Genomic DNA, 22868 nt, shown 5'->3' with positions numbered 1-22868 from the left:
TGATGGTATTCATTTCTATTGTCGCACGTAGGAGAACATCATACTCAGCTCAAGTGATCACACTTTTGCTACTTTTGTCCAATTTTTAAGACTCATTTCTACAATGGTTTGGCATATGTTTTTTCTCTCTTTAATTTGACAGGATTGAATAATATTTTATCACTACTTCCATTAAGTCCAAATCATCTGACATTTCCATCTTCAATGACCTACGTTGACATCAGGTCAACCTGCAGTTGAATTTAAAAAAGATCAATGCCCTCTATTTCATCTTGTTGTCCTTACGACAACCTACCCCATAATCCAAGCCTACAGTCATGGAGTTGCACAGCGTGGAATCAGATCCATTGGCCCACCGAGTCCACACTGGCCACAACTGTTCACTGATCCTACACTAACCCCATTTATATTCTACTTCCCATTTCCATCAGCACTGTCCAGATTGTACCACACCCACAGACAGTTACAAAGGCCAATTAACCTACCAATGCACATGCCTTTATAACTGTATCTCATTTTTGTGTATTTATGTTCTGTGTGTTGCTTGAACCCATATCCTAGAGATGCTGCCGCAAACAAGTTTTCCATTGTATTTGTACCTCATTGTACTTGTGCAAAAGTGAAAGGGCTGGATAGGGTGGACATGGGGAGGCCGTTGCCATCTGTAAGTGAGGCTCGGAGCCGAGGGCACAGCCTCAGAATAAAAGCATTTCCCTTTAGAGCAAAAATGAAGAGGAATTTATTTGGGCATAAGACAGAAATCTGTGGAATTCTTTGCCAGAAGTGGCTGGTGAGGCAAAGTCATTAGGTGCATTTAAAGGGCAGGTTGATAGGTTCTTGACTAGGGAAGGTTTGAAAGGTTAAGAGGAGGAGGCAGGAGAATAGGGTTGAGAGGGAATAATAAATCAGTCATTATTGAATAGCAGAGCAGACTCAATGGACTGAATGGCTCCTGTATTTTTTTAGTCTTGTATATCAATAAACTTAACTCGATTTGAGAGGAAACCTACACAGACACAGGGAGAACATGCAAGTTCTACACAGGCAGCATCGGAGGTCAGGAGTGAATCTGGGTCACTAGAGCTGCGGCAGTCAATCCACCAACTGTGCCTCTGAGCCAGATCTTTAATTTTGTTCTCTTGTTCCTCTTCAGCTGTCAGCACTCTGCTGGTGAAAACATCAGAGCAAATACAAATAAGTTAATAGTAAAGAGTCAGGATTGATATAAATGATGTTAAAAACTTGTCTTAATTGTAGAAAAGAAAAGAACCACTGGAGGAACTCAGCATCCAGGCAGCGTCTGTGGAAGGAAATGGACAGTCTGCATCTCAGGCCAAGTCCCTTCACCTGGACTACTTATAATACCTAAGCAGCACACACAGAGTGTTGGAGGAACTCAACAGGCCAGGAAATGAATAAAATGTTGAGCTCTGGGCCGAGAAACTTCTTCAGTTATAATACCTATTCAACAAGAATTTGAAATCCATCTGGATTTCTGTATAAACTTTGCTGTCATTTGGATTAATATGCCATTAGATTCCCATGTTGGAAAGGCTTTTCAATCTGATGGTTATAGGTTCAAGCCCCACTATAGAGATACAAATGTACAAACTCAGGCTGACAATACAGAGCTGCGCTATCAGGTCACGCAGTAAAACGGGACTCTGCTGCTCAGTACACATTAAGTGTTATATCAAAGAATAAAGAGTTCTTGTCTGTCCACGCCAATATTTAATTCCCAATTAATATCATTAAAACAAATCTCTGGTCATTAATACATTGTGATTGTTGCATTAAATCTGTGTCCATGCTTCAAAGACTGCATTGGTGCTGCTTCCTGCACTTCTGTGGAACTCTTACACCATTGCCACCGATTTCCATTTCTCTCTGGACATCTTCCTCCATCTCAGGAGGCAAACTAGCCATCAGTATCTACTATAAACCAATAGATACCCACAGCTACCTCGGCTATACGTAATCTCACCCTTTTCCCTTGTGGGCACCATCTGTCTCTCAGTTTCTCCATCTCCACCACAACTGTTCACAGGATGAGGTTTTCTGCTCCAGGACTTCTGAAATGCCCTCTTTTTTCTGGAACCATGGCTTCTCCTCCGCTACATTTGGAGACTTCACATTCATATTTCTTCATTTCCTGCACTTCTGCTCTCACCCGCCCTCAGCCCAAAAGAACGGAGTTCCCTCGTTCCTCATCTTTCACCCAGTAGCCTCCACGCCCAGTGTAGCATCCTATACTGTGAGATCACACTACCAATCACATCCACCCCTCTGCCCATTTCGGTTTTCCATAGAGACCACTCTCTCCATGACTTGCTGGCTCACTGAGCCCTTTCCCAGCCACTCATCCCCACCTCCAGGCACTTTACCCTGCAAGCATAGGCGGTGTCACACTGGTGTCCGTCCACCCCCTCGCGCTTCACCATCCAGGAACCTGACAGCCCTCCAGATAAGGCAAAGATTCACATGCATCTCCTCCACCTGGTCTATTGAATTTGGTATTCGTGATGTAGCCTTGTCTATGTCCACAAGACCAAGTGTAGACTCAGTAACTGATTTGCAGAGCACCTAGGCTCTGTGCTTAAAGGCCACCTTGAGCTCCCAGCTACATGTCATTTCCACTCCCATTCCCATTCTCCCATTTCTGCATCAACCTGCTCGTCCTCGGCCTTCTCCACTGCCATAGTGAGGACCAAGGCAAACTAGAACAACATATTTGCCTGCAATCCAATGGTATGAATGGTAACTTCTCTTATTCAGCAAACTCACAGCTACATGTTCCTTTCCAACTTTCACTGATCGACCCAGGTTCTCTCTCCCTTTGTCACTTCCCCCCTTAATACCAAGGCTCATTACCTTCCCTCCAACTGGTTCCATCAGATTATCATCCACCCCGCAAACTGGTTCCACCTATTAATTACCAGCCTGAGTCTCGCCCACCCTTTCACTTCAATATACCGGACATCTACCCACCATATACTCCGTCCTGATGCTGGGTCTCGGTCCTCAATGTTGACCATCCCGCTGCCTCTGCGGATGCTGTCTGACCTGCTGCATTCTTCCAGTAGTTCGTTTGTGCTCCCAATTCTGGTTGTCTGTGGCAATGAATTCCACAGATTCATCAGACTCTGGCTAAAGAAAAACTTCCTCATCTCTGCTCTAAATGGACATTCCTCAATTCTGAGGCTGTGCACTCTGGTCCTAGACTCACCTGCTATAGAAAAATCCTCTTCACATCTACTTTATCGAGAGCTTACAATATTCAATAGGTTGCAATGAGATTCCACACCTCCCCCCCCCTGCCCCCCCACCCCCCCTCCATTCTTCTAAACTCCAGTGAGTACAGAGCCAGAACTATCAATGGGTTTAATCTGTTAACCCTTTCATTCCTGGGATCATTTTCGTGAACCTCCTTGTAAAGTTCTAGGAATAAGATTCATATTCAGTTCTGAGCTGATACTGTTTTTCCAATCTTCCAAGTAAGGAAACAGAAGAGAAACATGTAGTTTGTAAGATAATAGCGCAATCACTTTCCTTGAAATTCCTCAAAATCCATGTAGGCGGCACCTTAGCATTCTAACATCTTTTAAAGTTCCTTTAAACTTAAGTTCTTAGTAAAGATTGTGGCCTCAAGCTTCTCTTCAGAGCTTGTGTAGTAAAGGGATTGCTGCATTTGTCAAAGGCACTAGGGTTCATTTTGATGAGAAGAAGCACTAAATAGGTACTGTGTCAATAAGACAATATTGTTTCAGAATCATGACATTTTAACATGGGATCTTTGGTCATGGTGGTTGATTTGCAGACTTTCAATTTTGCAAAGAGCAGCCAGATCAGGAACATCTGTAGACTTTACACTCAAACAATGATTAGACACAATTTTTGTGAATCTGTTCATATGGGCTCTTTGCATCCACTTCCACTAAAGGGATAGGATCTGCTGGTTGACACATAAGTGGCACATGTACGAAAGGCTCAGGAACTCAGTGAGAGAACACATGGGTTCTCAAGTATGGCACGGCAGTTCCGGGTGGAGAAGGTTCAAGAGAGGAGAGTTGACGTATACCCACCATGAGAAACTGCTCACTGCAGTCACCTTCTCCTTTCCTTGCTTGGACTGCATGTGGAAAGTAGCAGGGTCAGGATGGTTCCTAGCCGTCAAGAGAGGAATGACAAGCTATGGAGGGGAGGAAGAGAGGCATGGAGTTTACAGGAATGGGTGGAGAGATCTTGGTTCATTGGATCGATGGTTGGGCAGAGATGCAACACATCAGGCGGAAGATCAGGAGGCCTTTGAGGCACTGTTCACCATGGACGGCCGATGTCCGGAACACCTGGAGCAACAGTCTGGAGCAATTGCCAGAGGAAGTAAGATAACTTCAGAAGATGTGCCAAGGTAAGTGCCGTAAGACTGACAGCTGATCTTCACTGACACTGCCTCTGCCTGTAGCTCACACAGTCCTCCCTTAGTACCAGTAACACAGAGGCTCTGACCTCCGCACTCTGTACGCATTGCTATCCCCACAAAACACACAATGAAACACTTCTGTTCTCACAACCTCTAGTACACACACACACACACACACACACACACACACAAAATCTTATCTTCATACCCACTAAAACACACCCCACTTACACTCACAATCACACACAATCCTTTCATTTGCTGCCAAACACACTCCTGTCATCACACCAGCTGAAACACATTCTACACACATATATAGACAGAGTGCTGTAACTCATGATAAAATTACTCTTTTCTTTGCCCACTTTAGATAAATGTCTGCACTGGAAGGAAGGAAGGAAGCCGGCAGGCAGGGAGGGTCCCTCTTGTGCTCACTGCTCACATGAGTGGAAGAGAGAAACTTCCTCGTGGGCAGGGCAAATGCTCAAAGGCAAATGGACTCCAGACAGAGTCGCTCAAGTCTACACAGAATGCATCCCTGTCATGGATAACTCTCATCAATCCATTCACTTTGGCTGCCTCTGATCAATGCACCTCTCTTGTGTTTGATCATTCCAGGGAGTGAAGTGAGACTCCCAGTCTCCCTTCTGCTTCCACCTTAGCCACCAATAAGGGAGAAATAGGTGTTGGGTAAGATGAAGGGCCTGGGGAGGAAAGTGATGCAGAACAGCACCCTGCTTTTGCTCCTGACACCTCCTAACGCCTCTGCAGCCATTAGCAGTGTGAGGGAAGAAGCCCCTGGGTGGGGTGAGGTGGGTGCATGGCATGGGGAGAAGCACCAGGCAGCAGTGGACCATGGTCATTCAGCAGGTGCAGAGAACCTGGGGCAGCAGCTCACCAGAGAAGGACCTCATGCTTCAATGCTGCCCCTGCCCAACAAATTGTACCATACAGTGAAAAGTGTTGTTTGCCTCAAATCAAATCTGTCAGGATTGTGCTAAGGAACCTTGCAAGTGCCCTGTATTTCCAGCACCAATATAGTATGCTCTCAGCTCATTAACCCTAACCGTATATCTTTGGAATGTGAGAGCACCAAAAAGGAACACACACAGTCACGAGGGAAAGTGCAAACTCTTTGCAGACAATGGTGGAGTTGAATCCTGACCTTACAGTGGGTACTAACCACTACACCACCATGCTGCGCTCACTCGACACCAGCACTGGGCATTTGCACAGACATCAATTCCTCAAGACTGTGCTGTCACAAAGGGCACTTAGCAATAAAAAGAGTATTGTGAGCTTCCAGACTGCTTGGCACCGAGCATGAGAATGTTCTTCCATGATCAGCAACCACTTGTCCATTAGGATCCCCTTCAATGAACTAAAGCTCTGGGTTCTTTTAGGAGCTCAGATCACCACATGAGTGACATCAAAGGCACTAGGTATTTTTGGGAAGCCTCATTGCCAGAAAACTTAAGTATGCACTCATAGAGTTGTACTGTACAGAAAGCCCTTCAGCCCACACTCTCCATGCTGATCTTACTGCCTACTTACAGTTTTCCATATTAGAAATGAGCCCTTCTATGCCTTGCCTATTTGAGTGTCTGTCTAAAAGCCTCTTACTAACTCTATCTGAATTCAGTCAGTGAAGAAACAGTACGCAAAGAAGACTCTTCGTGTAGTACCTCAGTGGGCTGTCCAACTCTTTGAGATGTAGTGTAGGTCAGCAGCAGACGTCTGCAATAGTTAGGAAGTTAGGAATGATCGTGACGTTGATGGGTCTAGGTCAACCAGTCCAGCCATGCATGGGTGGTTGGAAAGTGCCACATAATCTGTAGGAATCAAAAGATGCTGGAAAATCTCAGCAGGTGATGCAGCATGCATGGAAAGAGAAGTGATTAATGTTTTGAGAAACTGGAGCATGAGGAGAGGGGTGATTTACTACGACAATCAGGCAATCCAAGACAGGGGTGTGTAATGCTGTATGGGACCTTCACATGAAGGCATCCATCTCCTGGGTCCCAAATCTTGGGGTGGCATGGTAGCACAAGGCTTTACGTTACCAGCGACCCGGGTTCATTACAGTCAGAAACAGGTGAATTGATCATGGGGAACAAGGACATGGCAGACCAACTGAATAACTACTTTGGTTCTATCTTCACTAAGGAGGACATTATTAATCTTCCGGAAATAGTAGGGGACCGAGGGTCTAGTGAGATGGAGGAACTGAGGAAAACACATGTTAGTAGGGAAGTGGTGTTAGGTAAATTGAAGGGATTAAAGGCAGATAAATCCCTAGGGCCAGATGGTCTGCATCCCAGAGTGCTTAAGGAGGTAGCCCAAGAAATAGTGGATGCATTAGTGATAATTTTTCAAAACTCAATAAATTCTGGACTAGTTCCTGAGGATTGGAGGGTGGCTAATGTAACCCCATTTTTTAAAAAAGGAGGGAGAGAGAAACCGGGGAATTATAGACCGGTCAGCCTAACATCGGTGGTGGGGAAAATGCTAGAGTCAGTTATCAAAGATGTGACAACAGAACACTTGGAAGGTGGTGAAATCATCGGACAAAGTCAGCATGGATTTGTGAAAGGAAAATCATGTCTGACGAAACTCATAGAATTTTTTGAGGATGTAACTAGTAGAGTGGATAGGGGAGAACCAGTGGATGTGGTATATTTGGATTTTCAAAAGGCTTTTGACAAGGTCCCACACAGGAGATTAGTGTGCAAACTTAAAGCACACAGTATTGGGGATATGGTATTGATGTGGATAGAGAATTGGTTGGCAGACAGGAAACAAAGAGTGGGAATAAACGGGACCTTTTCAGAATGGCAGGCGGTGACTAGTGGGGTACCGCAAGGCTCAGTGCTGGAACCCCAATTGTTTACAATATATATTAATGACTTAGATGAGGGAATTACATGCAGCATCTCCAAGTCTGGTGACTTGGATAGGTTAGGTGAGTGGGCAAATTCATGGCAGATGCAATTTAATGTGGATAAATGTGAGGTTATACACTTTAGTGGTACGAACAGCAAAACAGATTATTATCTGAATGGTGGCCGATTAGGAAAAGGGGAGGTGCAACGAGAGCTGGGTGTCATTATACACCAGTCATTGAAAGTGGGCATGCAGGTACAGCAGGCGGTGAAAAAGGCGAATGGTATGCTGGCATTCATAGCGAGAGGATTTGAGTACAGGAGCAGGGAGGTACTACTGCAGTTGTACAAGGCCTTGGTGAGACCACACCTGGAGTATTGTGTGCAGTTTTGGTCCCCTAATCTGAGGAAAGACATCCTTGCCATAGAGGGAATACAAAGAAGGTTCACCAAATTGATTCCTGGGATGGCAGGACTTTCATATGAAGAAAGACTGGATGAACTGGGCTTGTACTTGTTGGAATTTAGAAGATTGAGGGGGGATCTGATTGAAACGTATAAAATCCTAAAGGGATTGGACAGGCTAGATGCAGGAAGATTGTTCCCGATGTTGGGGAAGTCCAGAACAAGGGGTCACAGTTTGAGGATAAAGGGGAAGCCTTTTAGGACCGAGATTAGGAAAAACTTCTTCACCCAGAGAGTGGTGAATCTGTGGAATTCTCTGCCACAGGAAGCAGTTGAGGCCAGTACATTGGCTATATTTAAGAGGGAGTTAGATATGGCCCTTGTGGCGAAAGGGATCGGGGGGGTATGGAGAGAAGGCAGGTATAGGGTTCTGAGTTGGATGATCAGCCATGATCATACTGAATGGCAGTGCAAGCTCGAAGGGCCGAATGGCCTACTCCTGCCCTATTTTCTATGTTTCTATTTCTTGCCACTGTCTGTAAGGGGTTTGTACATTTTGTCCATGATCACATGGGTTTCCTCCAGGTGCTCCGGTTTCCTCCCACAATCCGAAGATGTACTGTTTGGTAGGTTAATTGGCCTCCTCCATGCCATATCTCAATAAGAAATAAAAATCTTTAGCAGCTAACGATGTCTGGCCTGAAACTCAACATTGCTAGCATTATAACTATGGAGCCCCCAGGGTAAAAATTCATCATGCTCCAATTTTAAAACTGTTAATGCTTTTGAAGCTGTAAACAGACTCCGGAGGAATCTGAAGCTGGCTGTTGAAACTGTTCATTGTTAGACAAGCCCAATGAAGTATCTGTTGATTGTCAAAATTGCTGGACACACAATTCTCAAGTGATAATGGCAATGCTGTAATAATGGTTAGCCTAGTGTCTGTCGCTAAAAGTATGTCACATGCAATGGTGTGCATCCCAGTTAATAGTATGGAGGCACGGAGAGTCGGAGAGTCTGGAGAATGGCCTTTCCATCCACCAAGTTTGCTGCACACATTTACACCAGCCCCACACTCATCACATTTTATTCTCCCCACAGTCCCATCAACTCTCCCCGGATTCTATCCTACCCACACACCACGGGCAGCTGACAGCTGCCAATTAACCCACCCACCTGCACAGTGTGTGGGATGTGAGAGGAAAGCTCCGTGCTGCCACAGAGGAGAACGTACAAACTCCACACAGACAGCACCAGAGGTCAGGATTGAACCTGGGTTGCTGGACTGTGATGCAGTGCCTCTGTGCTGCCCTAACCTCACGTAGCTGATTCAGTTTCCCAGTCATCTGGTCACACGGAGTGATTCACATGGAACATACTCCATGTAGAACTAACCTTTCACTGGAATGACACTAAATAAAAGCTATGCAATCTAATTGTGTATAAATTTTAGAGAATTACTAATACTAAATATTGTGAAGTCTTGGTAATATATCCAGGTAATCTTTCAATATGTTTTCAATGTCCTCTTCAAAACATCAGCAGCAAATGAATAATTAAGAGGCAACTTCTAGCTTATTACCAATCGATTAGTTGTTGTTAGTTCAGCAGAAGTTACCAAATTGTTGTGCAAACTCCTCAATGAATATTAAAAGTGATCAGCTGCTTAATAGTTGTTATGTTTTGTAACTACAGGGAACTATTCTAAAGATAAATATGGGCCTACTTTGTTTCTTTTTCTTTTTTTTGTTAGTGAGGCACTCACATGTGACATGGTGGTGTGATTACGTATACCATTTACTTACTTAATGCTAAGTAGGATAGATTTACAACAGATTTACAAAATTACTGAAATATTAGATACACTGCACTCATCCCTGCTTAACCATAAATTCCAACTCCATATAGAATGCATCTCAACTCATATATGTAATGTATTGCTCTCTATTCATTATATACATACTCAATAACTATGTACAGATTCACAGCATAGTAACATTTTAATTATTCCATTCAGACCTAAACATTTAATCGCAGTGGAGGATTTTTGATTATTGCTGATAGTGTCTTACCTGGTGACGGTGGGGGTTTGAGACTTGTGGCTCTGAAACAATCTCAGTTTCTGGGACCTCCCCTGTGGTGGTTGTAGGAGTTGACTCTGGGACAGCAGGAAGTGGTTCTGACAGTTCTGGACACCTTTCTTCCCTGCATCTGCTGTCCTCAACTGATCGATACGTCGTCATCTCCGAATGACATCGGATGCAATCTCCATTGTGTAGGTGTATTGTCCAGTTCCGTCCTTAATCATTCCAAGTACTTTTGGTCACCTCTTTACTCCCTTACCAGGACAACTTGTCCGGGAGTGAAACACCAAACCTCCTTGTTTGAGGAGCCCTCAATTTGTCTCAGCTGTTTGTCCTACAAACTCCTTCTGAGACTGGGTTTGTCGAGATCCAAGTTTGAGTGAAAGGGTTGAGCAGGAACAGCATAGCTGGTGAGTTGTTGCTTATGGAGTGTGCTCTATTGCGATATGCAAGGAGGAAATTGGCGAGCTTCTGATTCAGCGCCAGTGTTGCGTGTTCTGCTGACATTGCTCACGGTGTATTCTTTAGACTCTGGACAAACCTTTCCACCAAGCCATTTGTAGCTGGATGGTACGGTGCAGAAGTAATCTGTCTTATTCCATTCATTTTCAGGAATGATTGAAACTGTTCTGCAACAAACTGTGGTCCATTGTAACTGACTAAGTGTTCTGGAACACCAGTCCATGAGAAGAAGTTTCTCAACACGTCAACAGTGTGCGAAGCTGGAGTGGAGGATATTGGGAACACTTCTGGCCACGTTGTAGCTGTATCCACTACTACCAAGAGATTTGTGCCCATAAATGGTCCAGCAAAATCCACAGGAATCCTCTGCCAGGGTAATGCAGGCAATTCCCAGCAATGGAGAGAGGCTGCTCTTGGCATCTTCTGAATGTGTTGGCATCCTGAACAGTGCGTGGCAAGCTGCTCGATCTGCTGATCTATCCCAGGCCAGCAATTCGAGCCAATTGTTTATTTTGATGATGCTTAGATGACCAGCATGTAGCTCTTCCAACAATTTAGCTCTCAGCTTGGATGATACAACAGCTCTCAATCCCCACATAAGGCAACACCCATCAAGGGCAAGCTCATCCTGACGCTGGTATAACTGGGAAAACTGGAGATTCTGCTGCACATTTTTGTTTGCCATGTAGACTTGAGACAGTTTGGGGTCTTTTCTGCTTTCCCTTTGGATTGCCTTTCCCATAATGGAGAGACATTCGATTTTCATTTGGAAGAATACATCAAGAGGACTGTCCTCTTTTGAAAATTTTCAGGTATTTCCTTTCCCAAGGGTAAATGGAACAATCTATCAGCATTTCCATGATTTGCTTCCCTCTTGAAAACAATCTGGTAACTGTGCCCTCCGACAAACAGAGCCTATTTCTGTATTCGTGCTGCTGCTGATCATGAAACACATTTTTGTTGATTCAAAATTTATATCAGGGGATGATGATACTGGTTGAAACGTCTTACACCCCAAACCAGACTCAAGCCCTCTCTGTCAATTTGTGCATAATTTTTCTCTGTAGTGGTAAGGAAACAAAGGCTATGGGGCATTCCCTTCTATCTCTCATAACATGTGGCTTGACTGTGGTGAGGCATCATGGGCAAGCTTCACTGGATGCTGTGGATCATAATGTCTGAGTACAGTGTCTGATGTCACCATATCCTTTGTCTTTTGGAAAGCCACCTCACAGTGCTTTGTCCATTGCCATTTCTTCCCAATCTGTGGTAATGCATTCAAGGGATTCACAGTAACTAGGTTTGGCAGAAACCTCTTATGATAATTGACAAATCCTAAAAAGGACTTCAATTGTGATGCATCATTTGATCTTGGGGCATCTCCACTGCTTGAATTTTCTCAGCACACTTGTGTAAGCCTTGTACATCAATGCTGTGATCACAGCAAGTGATGCTTCGTTTAAAGAATTCACACTTGTCATATCATGCTATGAACTCATAATCTTCTAACCTTTTTAACACTGACTTGAGATTTTGGAGATGTCCCTTGTCATCCTTACTGGTAACAATGATGTCAGCCAGGTACCACTGAGTGCCTGAGCAGCCTTGCAGCACCTGATCCATAGCTATCTGCTAGAGTGTAGGTGCAGATGCTACTCCAAAAATAAGCCAATTATAGTGATAAAGCCCTTTGTGGGTGTTTATGGTGAGAAACACCTTGGGCTCTTCTTCCATCTCCATCTGTAGTTAGGCTACAGCTGAGACCACTTTGCTGAAATGTTTCCCTCCAGGAAAGTTTGCAAGGATAAACTTTATCCTGAGCAGAAGGTATTGATCTACTTTCAGTACAGATTGATGTTGACCTTAAAATCACCACAGTTACTGACAGACCCATGCTTCTTAGCTACTGGGAACATTGCTATTGCCCATAGACTCCATTCAACTGTGGAAAGAATTCCTTCAGCCTCCATGCAATCTCACTCACTGTTTACTTTACCATGGATGGTACCTGTATAAGGAGCTGGAAAAGCTTTGTAAAACTTGTGTGCAGCATTTTCACTTAACACTATTTCGCCCTTGATATGTTTGAGTTTTCCATTGCAATCCTTGAACACTGCTGAGGCATCATCCAGTACCTTTCTTAATTTGCTTTCAGCTGACTCTATTGCAGGGGATGTGGCATGCAAATGTTGGATGGATCTTCAATCAACTTGCAGTTGTCTCAGCCAATCACTTCCCCACAATGCTGGTCTTCCTGTTTTTATCACATACAAGCCCAGAGTGCCTTGTTGTATTTCACTGTTGCAAAAGCCACACCTACAGGAGTTACCTTTCTCTAGTATGAGTTCTTAGTTGGATATCTGTAGGCTTTATTTCAGAATCTTTGAAATGTTGTTCAAACTCATTTTGTAGAATGACTGAGATGGTGTCTAATTCCATTTTAATTAATGTACCATTCACTTCTGGTATAAGCCATGTTGCTTGTTTCTTGTTAGTTTTCACATTGTAAGTCTCCAGGTTATTCAGTCCTGTGTCATTCTCATCATTATCAGATTTTTAATGAACAACATGCAGATTAGAGCTCTTTTTGAACCTACAAATCGGGTTTTTACCTTTATGACTTCCCCGTGCCCTACATGCACTTTGTATGTGTCCTACTTCATCGCATTTTCTGCAAGTTTTGCTTTTAAACCTACAAGAACAATGTGAGCCCTTGTCACAATGGGAACATCATTTGTTTGGTCAGGCAGGTTTCTGTTTAGACATAGCAATTTTGCTTTTGCTCATTTTTGTTCCTGACTGCAACTTAATTGCATCTCTGGCTACTGTTTCCATTGATACAACAATTTCAACTGCTCTTTTAAATGTGAGTGTGCCTCGGTTAAGAGCTGTTTTTGAATGCTTTCACAAACTTATCTATTTCTCATTAAGCCCATTATGAAACTGACAGTGCTCATAGAATTTCTTCAGTTCAACCATGTTAGCTGAACTGCTGCCCCTTCCTTTTGATTCCACTTATGAAACCTAATGTGTTCTGCAAACAATAATGGTTTCAGTTCTAAATGTTGCTGTATTACATTCATGATGTCAGTGAAGTTCATTCCAGCTGATTTGTTTGGAGCAATTAAACTTCTAAGCAAACTGTATGCTCTTCCACCCCAACACTCTCATCAATACTAACATTTATTTCTTAACAGCAATGTCATTTACTTTAAACCACTGTTCAACTCATTCAGTATACATCATCCAGTTATCTGTTGTGCAATCAAATGTATCTATCTTTCCAATGTAGCTAGTCATTTCTTTTTATTTATTACTATTATCATCCAATGCTAACTGTTTTTGAATCAGAGAATTTCGTCAGTTTTCTTTCTTTTTTAACTCGAATGTTGCTCTCCCCTTCTGAAGAAAAGCATGCTGAACTTCCACAAGTAGGGAGTCATTTCAGATTCATTTTTAAATTTCCACATTTTAACTGTTACGTTCTGTAACACGAGAAACTAATTGAAAGAAAAACACGAGAGGCAATGCTACTGATTTGCTTAGTTTCTTTTTCCTTTTTTTCCCATGAGGCACTCGTATATGATGTGATGGCGTAATGACATATACCATTCACCTACTTCTTACATATAACCCATTATGTGAATAATCAAAGAATGCTTAATCAAACAATATATTTACAATATTTTTGAAATATTACTGAAATATTAAATACACAACAATAGTCACTGCCAGCATACAAATCAAGATGGAGTTGTGGAGGTAAGCCAAAATCTCAGTTTAAGATCCCAAGTTGGCTAGAGCTGAATTATCTTAAAGATTAGCTTTGTCACATGTACATCAAAACATTGATACAGTGAAATGTGTTGTTTCGCATTATTGACCAGCGTAGTTTGAGAACGTGCTGGGGGCAGACTCCAAGTGGCACCAACATAGCATGCATAGAACACCCTAATTCTAAACTGCACATATATTGTTGGAATCTGGGAGGAAACCAGAGCACCTGGAAGAACCCAGTGTGGTCACAGGGAGAACATACTAACCCCATGCAGAAAGTGGCAGGATTGGATCCCAACTGGGGATCTCTAGCACGAAAAGAAGATCTTCTATCTGCTACCTCTATAATGCCTATAGGGAGAAGATACCATATTTGATTCTTAACTGAGACATTAAACTTAACCCATGCCAGCCAAAGGTAACAAAGCATGAATTTGGAAAAAAAGGCATTCCCTTCTAGCGTGCCAACATTTGACCCACAGCCAGCACAACTCACTATCAGTTGATTACAAATTTCTGTTCCTTCTGTGGAACCTTGCTCTGGATGCTTTATTTGCCTTTATAGCAAAATTAACTACATTTTAATTTGAAGTACTTAAAAGCATAATACAATATCTATTCATGGAAGCATCAGCTAATACACACTCAGTGGCCACTTTATTAGCAACACCTGTACACCTCCTTATTAATGCAAATATGTAATCAACCAATTATGTAGAAGCAACTCAATGCATCAAAGCATGCAGACTTGATCAGGAGTTTCACCCAAACATCAGAAGAGGGAATAAATATGATCTTATGTGACTTTGACCCTGGAATGATTGTTGGTGCCAGACGGCATGGTTTGAGTATCTCAGAAACTGCTGATCTTTAGGGATTATCATGCACAACAGTCTCTAGAGTTTGCAGAGAATGGTGTGTTAAAACAAAAAAAAACATTCACTGAATGGTAGTTCTCTGGTTGAAAACGCCTTCTTAGTGAGAGAGATCAGAGTAGAATGGCCAGAATGATTCAACGAAGGCAACAATATCAAAATCAGAATCAGGTTTATTATCACTGGCATGTGATGTGAAATTTGTTAACTTAACAGCAGCAGTTCAATACAATATATAATATAGAAGAGAAGAAAAAAATAATAATTAAAAATAATAATAAATAAGTAAATCATTTACAGTATATGTTTAATGAATAGATTTAAAAACGTGCAAAAGTCAGAAATACTGTATATTAAAAAAAGTGAGGTAGTGTCCAAGGTTTCAATGTCCATTTGGGGATCGGATGGCAGAGGGGAAGAAGCTGTTCCTGAATTACTGAGTGTGTGCCTTCAGGCTTCTATACCTCCTATCTGATGGTAACAGTGAGAAAAGGGCATGGCCTGGGTGCTGGAGGTCCTTAATAATGGATGCTGCCTTTCTGAGACACTGCTCCTTGTAGATGTCCTGGGTACTTTGTAGGCTAGTACCCAAGATGGAGCTGACTAGGTCTACAACACAAATAACTACGCATTACAATAGTGGTGTGCAGAAGAGCATCTCTAAACACACAACAGATTGAACATTGAAGTGGGTGGGCAACAGCAGCAGAAGACCACAAACACACACTCAGTGGACATGTTATTAGGTAAGGAGGTGTGGTCCTTGGGGATCTGACTGAAAATTTCACAATGAACACACTTTCCTCTGAAAGCATTGAGGTTCTGTTTGACTGATTTACTATGCTTGGTTTTGTGTGTTGCATCTTTGGAGTAAATAGAGCATGCCTTAGTTAAGAAGTGTGACTCTCCCTGATAAGCGATGAGCAGACAGCATCTGTTCCTACAGAGGTGATTACATTCAGTTGGGAAGTCAGAGCCATTACTTAATTTAAGGTCAGGGGGGTTAAAAAAAGAGAACATTTACCTCTAATGTCACCAAGAATTGTGGTATGTTCGGTGAAGCAATGAGTGAGAACCCAATCTATGATGACAAGCAGTTAATCGATGATCATACACAGTCAGAGATTAGGAACAATTAATCAATGGTCACATACAATTAGTGATTATATACAATGAATTATTTAGAATTCGACAGTGATTTGATATATTGTCAGTCTGTGATGAAATCCATTTTGGAGCAACGTTGATTAGTCATTGAATGCAATCAGTTATTACGTATAATTAGTGTATAGATGAACCTAGTGATTATTGATAGTTGGTATTTTGTCCGTAACCAGGTTTTAATTATATATAATTAGTGATGATATACAGTGAGTGATTACATATACAGACAGAGTAATTATATCCAATGATCATATAGTCAGTAATTATATAGGCTGTTAGATGGTCTTAATCTCACATCAATTACTGGGCGAGTGGGACGTGAGAGCACTTATTCTGGACAGTTGTTATGGAACTTTTTCACATTCTTTGGCCAGAAGAGTCTTCTCAACAGCTGTTGCACAGGCTTCTCAGTCACTAGGTGATCTCCGAATAGCTGCTGGTGACCCGTTGGTGATGGTTTGTCTCTGTATCCATAGCAACAGCACATCAGGGAAAAGGGTTTCTAAGCCAATGAGAAGCATTATCTTATTTATGTTAACTTCCACTGCCAGTAGGAAGAGATAGTGGACTCCACACAGCTCATCAGCAGTGATATCCTGTGTAGTATGTCTGTCCTGACCTCTGCAGGTTCTCTGGAGGAAGAATTACAGTGAGATCGTCCTGGTAGCATTGGTACCTTTACTATGGTGTCTAGCTACAAGGACCATAGATCAGAATCCCTGTTGGTCCCTTTGTAACAGCTTACTGCTCTTCATTACCCTGCTTCTCTCACACCAGTGATTACTTGCAGTCAATAAGCGTGAGTGTGTCAGCAATCGGGCACAGTGATTATAATCAATGAGTGATCAGGTATGATCTGAAATTATAGACGTTTAATCAGTGATAACGGTGTAGTGATTATACAGTTGGTCAGTGATCACACACAAGATCAGTGATTATAAACAACCAATAATCACACACAGTGAAAGTGGAATGTATCTGAGGTCAGCACGAAGTGATGCATTTTGGGAAGTTAATCCCGCCCTGGGCATACACAGTGAACGGCAGGGCCCTGGGGAGTTTTGTAAAACAGAGAGATCTTAGGGTCCAAGTCCATAGTTCCATGGGCAGAGAGGATGGTGGAAAAGAGGCATACGGCATGCTTGCCTTTGTAGTTTATCAGTTGTGGCGGAGAATATATGAATAGGGATGTCATGAAACTGATCTACAAAATGTTGGTTGGACCACACAAAGTATTGTGTGCAGCTTTGGTTGGCACACTAAAGGAAAAATGTGATAAAGATGGAGAGGGTGCAGAATAGATTCAGTCGACTTTTGTCTTGAGTTCTAGAGAGATGTTAGATAGGGTAGAACTATTTTCCCTGGAGTGAAGGAGGCTGAGGGGCGACCTTAAAGAGGCTTCTTAATTTCATGTAGGGCATGGATGGGGTAGATAGTTACAGTTTCTTCCCCCCAGGTGCGGGAGTCTAAAACTAGAGGGCATGGTTTTAAGGTGAAAGTTTAAAGTGGACCTGAAGGTGTAGGTTTTTTCATATAGAGGATGATAAGTATACGGAACAAATTGCCTGAGGAACTGCTAGGCGCAGGAAGGATTATAACGCGTAGTTGAAAATTCTTCTCGTTGAGACAGATGTACCTCTGGAATTCGGTACCCTAGAGAGTTGTAGAGACTGAGTTATTAGTAGTTCTTAAAGTGGAACCAGGTAAAGTTTCTAAAGATTGGGAAATTGAGGACCTGGGGGAACTGGCGCAGAGGCGAGCTGAGGCCTGGGGCAGAAAAAGAACCATGATCATACTGAACGGTGAGTAGGCTTGAGGGGTCAAGTGGCCTACCCCGCTCCAGTTTTCTTTGTGTTAGAGTCACTGATAGTAGAATCTTTGTTCCAACTGGTCCATGCAGAGTACAGCATACTCCTTCCTCCAACCCCCTTCCCTCCATGTATCTATCCAAGGCCTCTTAGATGTTAGAACTGTATCTGTTTCAACTACTTCCTCTGGCATCTCATTCCGAATACTCATCGCCCATTTTGTAAAGAAGTTAACACTCACATCTCTTTTGAATCTCTCTTATCTTGCCATCTAGTTTTGGACTCCCTGACCCTGGGGAATGTACTCACTTTAGGTAGCAATAGTAGTCACAAAGGAATGTAGTCCAGATATATCATAACCTTCCCTTTTCACTTGTAGTATCTAACAGCACAAAAACAAACTTTCTTTATTGCTAATTGTATTTCCTTGTTCTACCAGGCAGCACACAGTAAATCACTAATCTCAATTTATGGCCTGCATTTTTTAAAATCATGGACTGCATACATTGCCTTAAACTTTCTGACCTGTGTGTCCTGTTCAGCCTTGAATCTGAAAACTTCCTCAGCCTTGAGTTTGAAAGTCTCCTCAAACTTTCACTCTTAATGTCCAATGGGTATCTTACAACAGCTTTTGGAAAATCCTCCAAGTTTCTCCTGGCCTTCTGTTTCTGCAGACTCCTGTAAATTCACTTGGCTCCCTTTTCTTGAGGCTAATTCCATCCATTTGTTGGATTCTGATGTTTTCGATCCAAGGTTCTTTCAGAAGCCAGGAAAGAGACACAGAGCTTGTCGCTACATGATGGTTTTATAAAGCACTTATATCGAGCAAGAGAAACAGCAGAAGAAACTAGTAGCAGAAAGCTTAAAGACAAAACTAAGAAGCTAAGAAGAGAATTAAGATGATTAAAGTGACACCTCTTTGTGTTTTTAAAAATGCAAACACGAGGAAATCTGCAGATGCTGGAAATTCAAGCAACACACACAAAATGCTGGTGGAACACTGCAGGCCAGGCAGCATCTATAGGAAGAAGTACAGTCGATATTTCTGGCCGAGACCCTTCGTCAGTTAGTCCTGACGAAGTGTCTCGGCCCGAAACGTCGACTTTACTTCTTCCTATAGATGCTGCCTGGCCTGCTACGTTCCACCAGCATTTTGTGTGTGTTCCTCTTTGTGTTTGCTATTTTATACCCATAGAGATAACAAAAATTCCATTCAAATTTGTAGATAAGAGTCACCAATAAGAAACGATTCATGTAATACCGCCGTACTAAGTTAACCAAGGACAAAGTACTTATAGAAATAATGCAGGACAAAGAAGCTTCCAGAATAATACTTTGTATAGCCATGCTGTTATATGCATATAAGAATTATTTAAAATAAAAGCAAACAATTAATTGTTAAACTGCAAAGAAAATAACAATTAAACAGTCTGAGCCAACACCTGGGGTGGATATAAGACACCTACAATGAGTCCATGAGGTCACCAAGAGTTGGACTCGACTTAACGTCTAAACAACAAACAATGTTCCTATGCTTCCATCATTTTTACCAAGTGCCCTACAGCTTCATTATTGCAGTATATAACACTGTAAAAATATGAATAAATTACATGACACATTTGTCCAGAGCAACTTTCAGAATCAGCTTTATTATTACTGATATTAAGTCATGAAATCTGTTGTTTCATACAATGCAAAACATAAAAATTCCTTAGAAGTAAGAATTAAGATACCTTTTCCAGCATTAGATGAATATACCACAACATACAGAGTAATGGAACACTCACAACACGCCAGAGAAACTCAGCAGGTCGGGCAGTATCCGTGAAAACGATCAGTCAACGTTTCAGGCCGGAACCCTTCATCAGGACTGTAGGGAGAAGGGGCAGAGGCCCTATAAAGAAGGTGGGGGGAGGGTGGGAAGGAGAAGACTTGTGTATACAGAGTAATGGCTTTCACTTACTGGAGTATCTATCTGTTAGTACAGCTGTTTTGCACTCATAGTATTAACTTTTTACATTAGCGTAACACATGGGCTATCGTGCCACCTTTCCCAGTTTTAAACTCTGGTGCCTTTTGGACAGTGTAGAGCTGCTGCCTCACATCCACAAGGACCCAGGCTGGTCCCAACCTCTGGTGCTGTCCCTGTGGAATTTCCATGTTCTCCCACTGACCGTCTGGGTTTCCTCCAGGTGTTCCCGTTTCCCCCCTCATTCCAAAGATGTGCAGATTGGTGGGTTACCTCGATACTAAATTCGCCTCTCATGTTAGTGGCTGGCAGGAGAATCGAGATAAATGATGGGGTTGCGAAAGAGAAATGTAAGTGGGAATAGTATAAATCAAAATCTCTCATGTAATATTCATTCCGCAGCAGCTTTTTAGTAGAATTACCCACTCATTTCCAATCCTCTGCAAATGTTTCCATTTCAGCTATAAACTAAAGTTAGGTACTGACTTCCCATGATCTTAACTGGCCAAAACAGCTTGAAAGGCTAAATGTCTACAAGTGATTTATGCTTCTATTTTCAATTCCTTCTTCACATTTACTACTGAATTTCTTTCCACTGCTCTCACATCACTACGTAAAACTAAAAATTCTTGTTGACGACTACAACTTGCATATATTTATATAATACGACTGAGTTTCCCACAGTGCCACACTGGAGGGCTTCAAACAAAATTTGACAAAGGGCCATACAGGGACTTTTCAGAGCAGGTGGCTAAGACCTTGGTCATTGAGATAGGCTTCAAGGAGCATCTTAAAGGAGGAAAGAAAATGGGAAGGGCGGGAGCTTTAGGGAAGAAGTTTCAGACCTGAGGTCCTCAGCAGCTGAAGGCATAGCACCCAATAGTGGGACAGATTTGAAGAGTGGAGGTGTCCTAGAGGGATAATGAGGGGCCAAAGACATAGTGGAATTGAAATCATGAGTAAAAATTCTCAGATTGAATGATTGCTTAACAAGGAGCCAATGTAACTGAACAAGGGTAAAAGATTGCATCTTTCCGTAGTTAATTTTATAATTATCTTAAAACTGTGACCTCTGGTCACTGTCCCGCAGAACCTATTCTTCTCATCTAGAAAGTCTGTCGGAAGGTTTAGATTTAACCCTCACACTTGACACACAGACGAACTGGGTGTTTGCTGTTATTTGTTGGTTTTGTTCTAAGCTAATTTTGATCTTAAATACCTGACTGCTTAGAAGAAGAAAAATTATCTTGGATCCAGGAATGGGAGATCATGTTTAACTAATTCTGTATGCTGGAGTTCTTTGAAGATAATTCTGGGAGTACAGCTGATGCTATATATTTGGATTTTCAGAGAGCTTTTGACAATCTTCCACATCGGCGATTGATAGCTAAGGTAAGCAATCACGGAATAGGAGGTAATGTATGGCCTTGAATTGTTTTAACCATGGGGAATATGAGGCTAGTGCTAACTGGGCATCTCACCTTGGAAGACAATTTACTAGCGGGATATTGCAGGGGCTGTATTATGACTCTTTTAGCTTGATTATATATATTTTATGAATTGTTGAATGCCTTCACGTTTGCAGAATCATAATTCATACTAAATCAGAACGATTTAGATTATCCACTGGCGTAGTCCATAGATGGCTGATACAGCTGAATGCACACTTCATTTTGGTTCAGTGGGTGGTCTTCTTGAAGTTGCAAACTCAAGGCGATTCTAGGATCTGGAGCTCATCATAAGAACATAAGAAATAGGAGCAGGAGTCGGCCATCAAGCCTTTTGAGACTGCTCCACCATTCAATAAGACCATGGGCTGATCTGACATAGACTCAGTTCCATCTATCTGTCTTTTCCCCATAACCCTTAATTTCCCTATTATTGTTCGTTTATGATATGCCTTGTCTTTCATCCGAGATGATGTCTCTTGACCAATTTTTTTCTACAGAAGTGATTTGCCATTGCCTTCCTCTGGGCAGGGTCTTCACAACACAGGTGACCCCAGCCATTGTCAATACTCTTCAGCGATACTCTGCCTGGCATCAGTGGTCGCATAACCAGGACTTGTGAAAGCACCAGCTGTTCATACGACCATCCACCACCTGCTCCCGTGGCTTCATGTGACCCTGATCGGGGGGCTAAGCAGGTGCTACACCTTGCCCAAGGGTGACCTGCAGGCTAGTGGAGGGAAGGAACAACTTACACCTCCTTTGGTGGAGATGTATCTCCACTCTGCCACCTATTCCCTATTACACATAAATATATCTAACTATGTCTTAAATATATTTAATGTAGTTGCCTCTAATGCTTCCTTGACCACAGAATTCCACAGATTCACTACACTCAGGGAAAAGAAGCCCCTCCTCATCTCTGTCTTAAATCTACTCCCCTAAATATTGAGCCTATGTCCCCTAGTTTCCTGCCTCTATCTTGCCTATCCCTTTCATAATTTCATAAGATGTCTTCTCAATCTTCTGAATTTCAGTGAGTATAGTCCTAGGCAGCTCAATCTCTTCCACCGTCTCTGGAATCAATCTGGCTACCTCTGCACCACCTCCAAGTACATTGTTTCTCAAGTGGTAAGCTGTCTCGTGAACAGTTGTGGGCCCTGCAGCACCCCATTCACTACTGATTGCTAACCGGAGTTTATCCCAACTCTACTCCTTCTATTGGTTAAACAACCCTCAACCTATGCTAATACATTGCACCCGATGCCATGCATCCTTACCTTATGGATAAATCGTTTATGAAAAGGTTCAAAAGTTGAAACATTCATTTATTATCAAAGTATGTACACAGTGTACAACCCTGAAATTCATCTTCTCCAGGTAGCCACAAAACAAAGAAAACCAAGAAAATCACCCTAAGAAAAAGCATCAAACACCCCACCGCACACACACAAAAAACACCTTGCACAAACAGCAACATCAAACTCCATCCCATGCAGTAAAACAAATCATGCAAACAAGAACTGCAAATCCCAAACCACCCCCCCCCACGCGCAAAAGCAACTTACAAATCA

This window comes from Mobula birostris, chromosome 5 (genome assembly GCF_030028105.1).
Source record: "Mobula birostris isolate sMobBir1 chromosome 5, sMobBir1.hap1, whole genome shotgun sequence".
NCBI lineage: Eukaryota > Metazoa > Chordata > Chondrichthyes > Myliobatiformes > Myliobatidae > Mobula > Mobula birostris.
Note: the sequence above shows the minus strand (reverse complement) of the source record.